Source organism: Uranotaenia lowii, chromosome 1 (assembly GCF_029784155.1).
Source record: "Uranotaenia lowii strain MFRU-FL chromosome 1, ASM2978415v1, whole genome shotgun sequence".
NCBI lineage: Eukaryota > Metazoa > Arthropoda > Insecta > Diptera > Culicidae > Uranotaenia > Uranotaenia lowii.
In genome coordinates this window covers 55,800,321-55,809,160 of record NC_073691.1, presented here as the reverse complement: position 1 = coordinate 55,809,160, position 8,840 = coordinate 55,800,321, and the positions used below count along the sequence as shown (strand labels likewise).

General features: G+C 35.0%; 1 protein-coding gene across 1 annotated transcript in view; it reads left to right on the top strand.

The window, feature by feature from the left end:
* Window positions 1-807: 807 nt before the first annotated feature.
* Window positions 808-8,840, top strand: part of LOC129739923 (uncharacterized) — a 72,426-nt gene continuing 64,393 nt past the window's right edge. Inside the window, exon 1 of the mRNA XM_055731475.1 lies at window positions 808-983. The gene's annotated coding sequence lies outside the window, so the exon portion shown is untranslated. The remainder of the gene's footprint in view (window positions 984-8,840) is intronic.

Below are 8,840 nucleotides of genomic sequence, written 5' to 3'. Positions count from 1 at the left end.
CAAAACTGTCATCCTTTCTGGCTCGACTCCGATCCGACTTCGACTTGCTTGGAGTCTGACTAAAGTGAACTGAACTGCTGGACTTGGAGCTGTGAATGGGATCCAAAGCGTAACATGCTGATTTATTCAAACCGTGTCCATTCAGTCGGTTACATCGGTTGGCGCGCTACGGACTTACATTTTGGGGACCGCGAAAGGAACCGTTTCGGTTTCGTCGTCGTCTGGCTCTGGGGTCGTTGAGTACGAAATTTTTTAGGTGTTTTAGTGAGGGATAGTGGTGATTAGGAGGGGTTCTAGGTTCAACAAGTGGCTTTCCGGGGAGGGAAAGGAAATTCGTGTGGAGTTTTCTGGGTCATTACTAGTGACGTCACAGTTGAAAGTGAGAACAACTCACGGCTGAAGCTAACTAGAGCTACCTAATGCTATAGAAGAAGAGCCGCTTTCAAATATGGTACACCAGAAATGGGTACACACAGTGTTGATTGGTGTTTACGTGCCGCCACTATACTCCAGGACTTTGGGGAAGTGAGTGCGTGATGAAAAGTGTTAGCCCGACTCTTTCGGAAGCAAGCCGAAGCAATGTCTGGATCAAGCTAAATCGTGATGATGATGATGATGATGTGTTGCGGTTTAGGTGAGGGTGGTTGGGGAAAAATAAAGTGAGTGGAAATGTGTGAGCCGAATTGGTAAACACTTTGGGGCCATTTTTGGAACCGTCGAAGGAGTAGGGATTGAGGCATGAATGGTTTGTTTGTAAGATATTGTTATTATTACTGTTGTTATCATTGCTCCCTACCAGCAATATCGCTATTAGCAGAGCAGAGAGCGCTATTTCCGATACCATACAAGCAATCATATGTTTAGAAGCGCTGTAGTAGGTGTGGGGAAGAAATGAAGTGGTGGCGCGAAAAAAGATCAAAAAGGAAAACGTGCGGCGGCGATGGAATTGAATATTGATGAAGTTCCTGCCTGATATAGTTGTGGTGGGTAATATCGAGAATTGAAATATTGCTTAAGTTTGTTTTCCATTTGTTTTTTTTTGTTGAGAATCAGGTGAACGAATATTATTGATACCGAAATAGTGTTACATATAAGTGAAAACAAATAAATCTAGTTCAAATTTCTAATTGATAACTATGGAATTTGTTGAATGATTAAAATCTTTGTTTTGTAAGACCGGAGTGGATTAATGTATCATGAGTTTGGAAATCTGTGTTAATCTGTGTTAATATTTAAATAACATAAAATTTGTATGAGTGTATGAAGATTGTCCAGAAACTTAACATCAAATGAATTTTCAATAAATTTTCCCTTTGTTTGGATTGGCAAAAAATTATAAATTATCTTAGTGCACAAACATAACATAACACTGCCACTTTGAACTGAATTTGAAATTAAAATTAAATACATCTCTCCATCAATAGTTCAGAACTGATTAAAGCATCTTAAATTATTCGTATTGTAGAAAATTTCAAAACTCATCAAAAACAATTAATGCAAAGATATTAGATAACAGGATGCGATTAACATATTTCAACCCCGTTATACATAATGATCTATCAAAATACATGTATTTAAGTAACATTTAACCCCCTAGTGCCCAACCTGCCTTAAAATGGGGCCCACTAAAATTGCTATAAAACCTTTTTTACTAACTTTACGCAGAATGTTTCAAAATAAGTTTATCTAACAATCCATACTTATTAAAACTGTTTGACTAGCTGTTATCAAACGTTGCAGCTAAGAGGAGCCTTAAAACATGAGAAAACTGGAAATGGACCTATTAGAAAAAAAATGAATTTGATGGCCTCAGAAATCCTTGATCAATGTGCTTTTCGATCTAGAAAAATGAGTGGCAGTTCGATGCCAGTGTTACCACCATTTTGGATTCACTTTTGGAGAAAAAAAAAATCCTAAATAAGGTAGGAGGGATGAAAAATAAACCCCATCTCAAAGCGTGATTCATTGAAAGGTTTCCCGAGCAGACTTTGATGCCTGAATGGATATCAAAATGCTTTCAAAATGTTAGCATTTTTTGGTGTTGTTTTTCAGGCGATAGAAAATCAGAATTTGGTTAGGGATATCAAAGTGAAACGAAAATGAGGTGTCGTAGCAAAATATGTAGGTTTCTCCACACCCACAATAATTTGCACGTAGTGACTACGTGAAACACTACATAATTTTTATCCAACTGATTTTCACGTAGGTGCTTCAAATTCATTATGGAAACGCGTCCCTATAGGTCGATTCATGCACTGCCTGGCCTCACGGGTTTTGACATTTCGCGATTCCTGTTTTGATTCCTTATTTTCCAATTCTACACGCTGAGGAAGCAAAGCAAACATTTCGGTCCTCATTTAATTCTCATTCACACGTTTTTAGCAAAAGTTCTCAGCTTAATTTTGTGATAAAAAAATTAAAAAGAAAATTAGATGTTTTCAGTATCAAATAATTAAAAATCAATCATTTTGTTTGTTAATCCAGCTGAAATCCAGCTAGAATAGATGAACTTAAACTCAAAAGTTAAACCACTGACCACTGACTGGACACCAGGGTTCAACACGCAGGAGTGCGTCCAATGAGAAAGAGCAAATAAAACGCAGCTCTTTCGTTCTCGGTTCACGGGCACATTTGATTGCTCGAAATTCTCTCGAGAAATTTGCGACCAAAACGCAGATTGAAAATTTTTGAGCAGAGCGAATTCGCGCGCGCCTATTCGAGAGCACGAGCGGTTCGGAAACTGCGTTTGCGTTTTTCTGCCGCGTGCGTGTAGGAACACCGAGCATCTACCGAGAGGACACGGCGGCTCACCGGACGGCGCGCGCGGCTCTCTTTAGCACACGGAGTGTTCGCCGTGTTTTCGTAATTGAGGGCCGACGGCATAATCTGTGCGAATAATTAAATCAAAAGATATGGTTAAACAGATAGAAGCACGCAATAGCCTTGAGAGGAGGGTTATAACAATCAATGTTACAAGTTTTAAAATACATACTAGTAATAGTAACTAGCACTAGTAACTATGAAAATTTTACCATGCAATAGTAAAATTTCGCGAAAAATGCCAAATCAAAGAGCCTTACACAAGGATTGTTAAAATGAATGTTAAAAATATTCTAGCCGCAAAAAATAGTTATCAGCACTAGTAACTATGAAAAATTTACCATGAAATAGTAAAATTTCTCGAAAAACGCCAAATAAAAGAGCTTTACACAAGGATTGTTAAAATGAATGTTGAAAATATTCTAGCCGCAAAAAATAGTTACCAGCACTAGTAACTATGAAAAATTTACCATGAAATAGTAAAATTTCGCGAAAAACGCCAAATCAAAGAGCCTTACACAAGGATTGTTAAAATGAATGTTAAAAATATTCTAGCCGCAAAAAATAGTTACCAGCACTAGTAACTATGAAAATTTTACCATGCAATAGTAAAATTTCTCGAAAAATGCCAAATCAAAGAGCCTTACACAAGGATTGTTAAAATGAATGTTAAAAATATTCTAGCCGCAAAAAATAGTTACCAGCACTAGTAACTATGAAAAATTTACCATGAAATAGTAAAATTTCGCTAAAAACGCCAAATAAAAGAGCTTTACACAAGGATTGTTAAAATGAATGTTGAAAATATTCTAGCCGCAAAAAATAGTTACCAGCACTAGTAACTATGAAAAATTTACCATGAAATAGTAAAATTTCGCGAAAAACGCCAAATCAAAGAGCCTTACACAAGGATTGTTAAAATGAATGTTGAAAATATTCTAGCCGCAAAAAATAGTTACCAGCACTAGTAACTATGAAAAATTTACCATGCAATAGTAAAATTTCGCGAAAAACGCCAAATAAAAGAGCTTTACACAAGGATTGTTAAAATGAATGTTGAAAATATTCTAGCCGCAAAAAATAGTTACCAGCACTAGTAACTATGAAAAATTTACCATGAAATAGTAAAATTTCGCGAAAAACGCCAAATCAAAGAGCCTTACACAAGGATTGTTAAAATGAATGTTGAAAATATTCTAGCCGCAAAAAATAGTTACCAGCACTAGTAACTATGAAAAATTTACCATGCAATAGTAAAATTTCTCGAAAAATGCCAAATCAAAGAGCCTTACACAAGGATTGTTAAAATGAATGTTAAAAATATTCTAGCCGCAAAAAATAGTTACCAGCACTAGTAACTATGAAAAATTTACCATGAAATAGTAAAATTTCGCGAAAAACGCCAAATAAAAGAGCTTTACACAAGGATTGTTAAAATGAATGTTGAAAATATTCTAGCCGCAAAAAATAGTTACCAGCACTAGTAACTATGAAAAATTTACCATGAAATAGTAAAATTTCGCGAAAAACGCCAAATCAAAGAGCCTTACACAAGGATTGTTAAAATGAATGTTGAAAATATTCTAGCCGCAAAAAATAGTTACCAGCACTAGTAACTATGAAAAATTTACCATGCAATAGTAAAATTTCGCGAAAAACGCCAAATAAAAGAGCTTTACACAAGGATTGTTAAAATGAATGTTGAAAATATTCTAGCCGCAAAAAATAGTTACCAGCACTAGTAACTATGAAAAATTTACCATGAAATAGTAAAATTTCGCGAAAAACGCCAAATCAAAGAGCCTTAAACAAGGATTGTTAAAATGAATGTTGAAAATATTCTAGCCGCAAAAAATAGTTACCAGCACTAGTAACTATGAAAAATTTACCATGCAATAGTAAAATTTCGCGAAATTCGCCAAATCAAACAGCCTAAAATAAGAATTGTTAAAATGCATGTTAAAAATAATCTAGCCACTAGTAATAGTTACCAGCACTAGTAACTATGAAAAATTTACCATACAGTAGTAAAATATCGCAAAATTGCCAAATCAAAAAGCTGAACATAAGGATTGTTTAAATGCATGTTAAAAATATTCTTGCCGCTTAATAGTTACCAGCACTAGTAACTATGAAAAAATACCATGCAAAAGTAAAATTTCGCGAAAAACGCCAAATGAAAGAGCCTTACACAAGGATTTTTAAAACGAATGTTGAATATATGCTAGCCACTAGTAATAGTTACCAGCACTAGTAACTATGAAAAATTCACCATGCAATATCAAAATTTCGCGTTTTTTGCGAGATTTTACTTAGCAATTTTTCATAGTTACTAGTGCTGATAACTACAACTAGTTGCTAGGATATTCCAACATTCATTTCGACATTCTACGCGTAAGGCTCTTTGATTTGGCATTTTTCGCGAAATTTTAATAGTTCATGGTAAATTTTTCATAGTTACTAGTGCTGGTAACTATAACTAGTGGCGAGAATATTTTTAACATTCATTTTAACAATCCTTTCGTAAAGCTCTTTGATTTGGCGTTTTCCGCGCAATTTTACTTTTCCATGACAAATTTTTCATAGTTACTAGTGCTGTTAACTTTTACTAGTGGCGAGAATATTTTTAACATTCATTTTAACAATCCTTTCGTAAAGCTCTTTGATTTGACGTTTCCCGCTCAATTTTACTTTTCCATGGTAAATTTTTCATAGTTACTAGTGCTGGTAACTATTACTAGTGGCGAGAATATTTTTAACATTCATTTTAACAATCCTTGTGTAAAGCTCCTTGATTTGGCGTTTTTCGCGAAATTTTACTATTGCATGGTAAATTTTTCATAGTTACTAGTGCTGGTAACTATTACTAGTGGCTAAAATATTTTTAACATTCATTTTAACAATCCTGATGTAAAGCTCTTTGTTTTGGCGTTTTTCGCGAAATTTTAATAGTTCATGGAAAATTTTTCATAGTTACTAGTGCTGGTAACTATTACTAGTGGCTAGAACATTTTTAACAATCACTTTAACAATCCTTGTGTAAAGCTCTTCATTAGGCATTTTTTGCGAAATTTTACTATTGCATGGTAAATTTTTCATAGTTACTAGTGCTGGTAACTATTACTAGTGGCTAGAATAATTTTAACATGCACTTTAACAATCCTTGCGAAAAGCTCTTTGATTTGGCGTTTTTCGCGAAATTTTACTATTGCATGGTAAATTTTTCATAGTTACTAGTGCTGATAACTATTACTAGTGGCTAGAATATTTTTAACATTCATTTTAACAATCCTTGTGTAAAGCTTTTTGATTTGGCGTTTTTCGCGAAATTTTAATAGTTCATGGTAAATTTTTCATAGTTACTAGTGCTGGTAACTATTACTAGTGGCTAGAAAAATTTTTAACATTCATTTTAACAATCCTTGTGTAAAGCTCTTTGATTTGGCGTTTTTCGAGAAATTTTACTATTTCATGGTAAATTTTTCATAGTTACTAGTGCTGGTAACTATTTTTAGTGGCTAGAATATTTTTAACATCCATTTTTACTATCTTTGTGTTAAGCTCCTTGATTTGGCGTTTTTCGCGAAATTTTACTATTGCATGGTAAATTTTTCATAGTTACTAGTGCTGGTAACTATTACTAGTGGCTAGAAAAATTTTTAACACTCATTTTAACAATCCTTGTGTAAAGCTCTTTCATTTGGCATTTTTTGCGAAATTTTACTATTGCATGGTAAAATTTTCATAGTTACTAGTGCTGTAAACTATTTTTAGTGGCTAGAATATTTTTAACATCCATTTTTACTATCTTTGTGTTAAGCTCCTTGATTTGGCGTTTTTCGCGAAATTTTACTATTGCATGGTAAATTTTTCATAGTTACTAGTGCTGGTAGCAATTACTAGCGGCTAGAATATTTTTAACATTCATTTTAACGATCCTTGTGAAAAGCTCTTTTATTAGGCATTTTTTTGCGAAATTTTACTATTGCATGGTAAATTTTTCATAGTTACTAGTGCTGGTAACTATTACTAGCGGCTAGAACATTTTTAACATTCACTTTAACAATCCTTGTGTAAAGCTCTTTCATTAGGCATTTTTTGCGAAATTTTACTATTGCATGGTAAATTTTTCATAGTTACTAGTGCTGGTAACTATTACTAGCGGCTAGAATATTTTTAACATTCATTTTAACAATCCTGATGTAAAGCTCTTTGATTTGGCGTTTTTCGCGAAATTTTAATAGTTCATGGTCAATTTTTCATAGTTACTGGTGCTGGTAACTTTTACTAGTGGCTAGAAAATTTTTTAACATTCATTTTAACAATCCTTGTGTAAATCTCTTTGATTTGGCGTTTTTCGAGAAATTTTACTATTTCATGGTAAATTTTTCATAGTTACTAGTGCTGGTAACTATTTTCAGTGGCTAGAATATTTTCAACATCCATTTTTACTATCTTTGTGTTAAGCTCCTTGATTTGGCGTTTTTCGCGAAATTTTACTATTGCATGGTAAATTTTTCATAGTTACTAGTGCTGGTAACTATTACTAGTGGCGAGAATATTTTCAACATTCATTTTAACAATCCTTGTGAAAAGCTCTTTCATTAGGCATTTTTTGCGAACTTTTACTATTGCATGGTAAATTTTTCATAGTTACTAGTGCTGGTAACTATTACTAGTGGCTAGAACATTTTTAACATTCACTTTAACAATCCTTGTGAAAAGCTCTTTGATTTGGCGTTTTTCGCGAAATTTTACTATTTCATGGTAAATTTTTCATAGTTACTAGTGCTGGTACCTGTTACTAATGGGTAACGTTAACCTCCTACATTAATTCTTATAACCCTCCGCCAAATCCCATTGCGCGCTTACATATATTTTAACTATCCTGTTGATAAAATCATACACACAGATTTCTCAATCGGCACTGCTAACAGAAACACGAACGAAACACAAGGCCCTCACTCGAGCCCGTGCGCGCCGCCCGGTGACGAAAAGAGGGCCGCCTCGGACCATTCGGAGAGCCGCCGCGCGCTGCATTGTGGGCCGCTGCGTGCTGTTCTTTGAGCCAAAAGAGAGGCCTCACCCGCCGCTCGATTAGGACGCGCGAGAGCTAGCCGTGCCTGTTTGACTCGGCCGCTCGCGCAGATTTCGGATAGTGCATCTCGTCGACGAGAACGAGGGGAAAAGATAGAGCGAGCGTGTTTTTGTTTCGAGCGAGAGCGCGTCAACGGCCAGAACGCAAACGAAGAAGTGTTTCGCTCGAGAGGAATGGTTTGCGTGTGCCGCGCGCGTCTAAAAGAGTGCGTTTTGTTGAACCCTGCTGGACACTCGATTTTGGTTTTTGGCGCTGCTCGAAAATGTCGATACCAGTAAAATTTTCATGCTCGAATTGCTGCCGCGCAATGTCGACGATAAGAGGCTTCTAGCCAAAAACTGAGAGGAATTTTGTTCTATAAGTCTCGTGTCAGTGTGATTAGTGGTTAAACTGACGTTATTTTTATTCCTCGAAAATATCATATGATAAAAATTTATAATAGTTAAGCCTTTTCTTTCGGAATGTTTTCCGGAGAATTTTCCTTTATTAGATTCTTCTGTCCCTGAATAGTGTTGTCGTATAAGTATGTGCATTTGTTTTACAGCTTCCGGTCAAAATAACACAAGAAATTCCCGGACAATCGATTCGGCGCATTCGAAGTCTTTAGAAGTTTCCACATTTGGACATTTGATGGAATTTTTTATTTCAAGTAGACGCGCTTTCCCAGAATATCCAATGCAAAGTGGGTTGGTCCAGAACAAATTTGTTGAAGAAGGGGTTTGAAAACATGTTGAAACATTTTAATAAAAAAACCTCCTTTTCGATTTTTTTTACAAATTTTCAACTTTCTGTTCATTTCCAAAGAGATAAACATGAGAAACCAAAAAATGCGCTAAATTTAATTCACAAAATGGAACTTGGTTTTTTGCTATCCTTAAACTGAGTTTTGAGTTAAATTTCTTGACCGTGCAGCTACACGAAA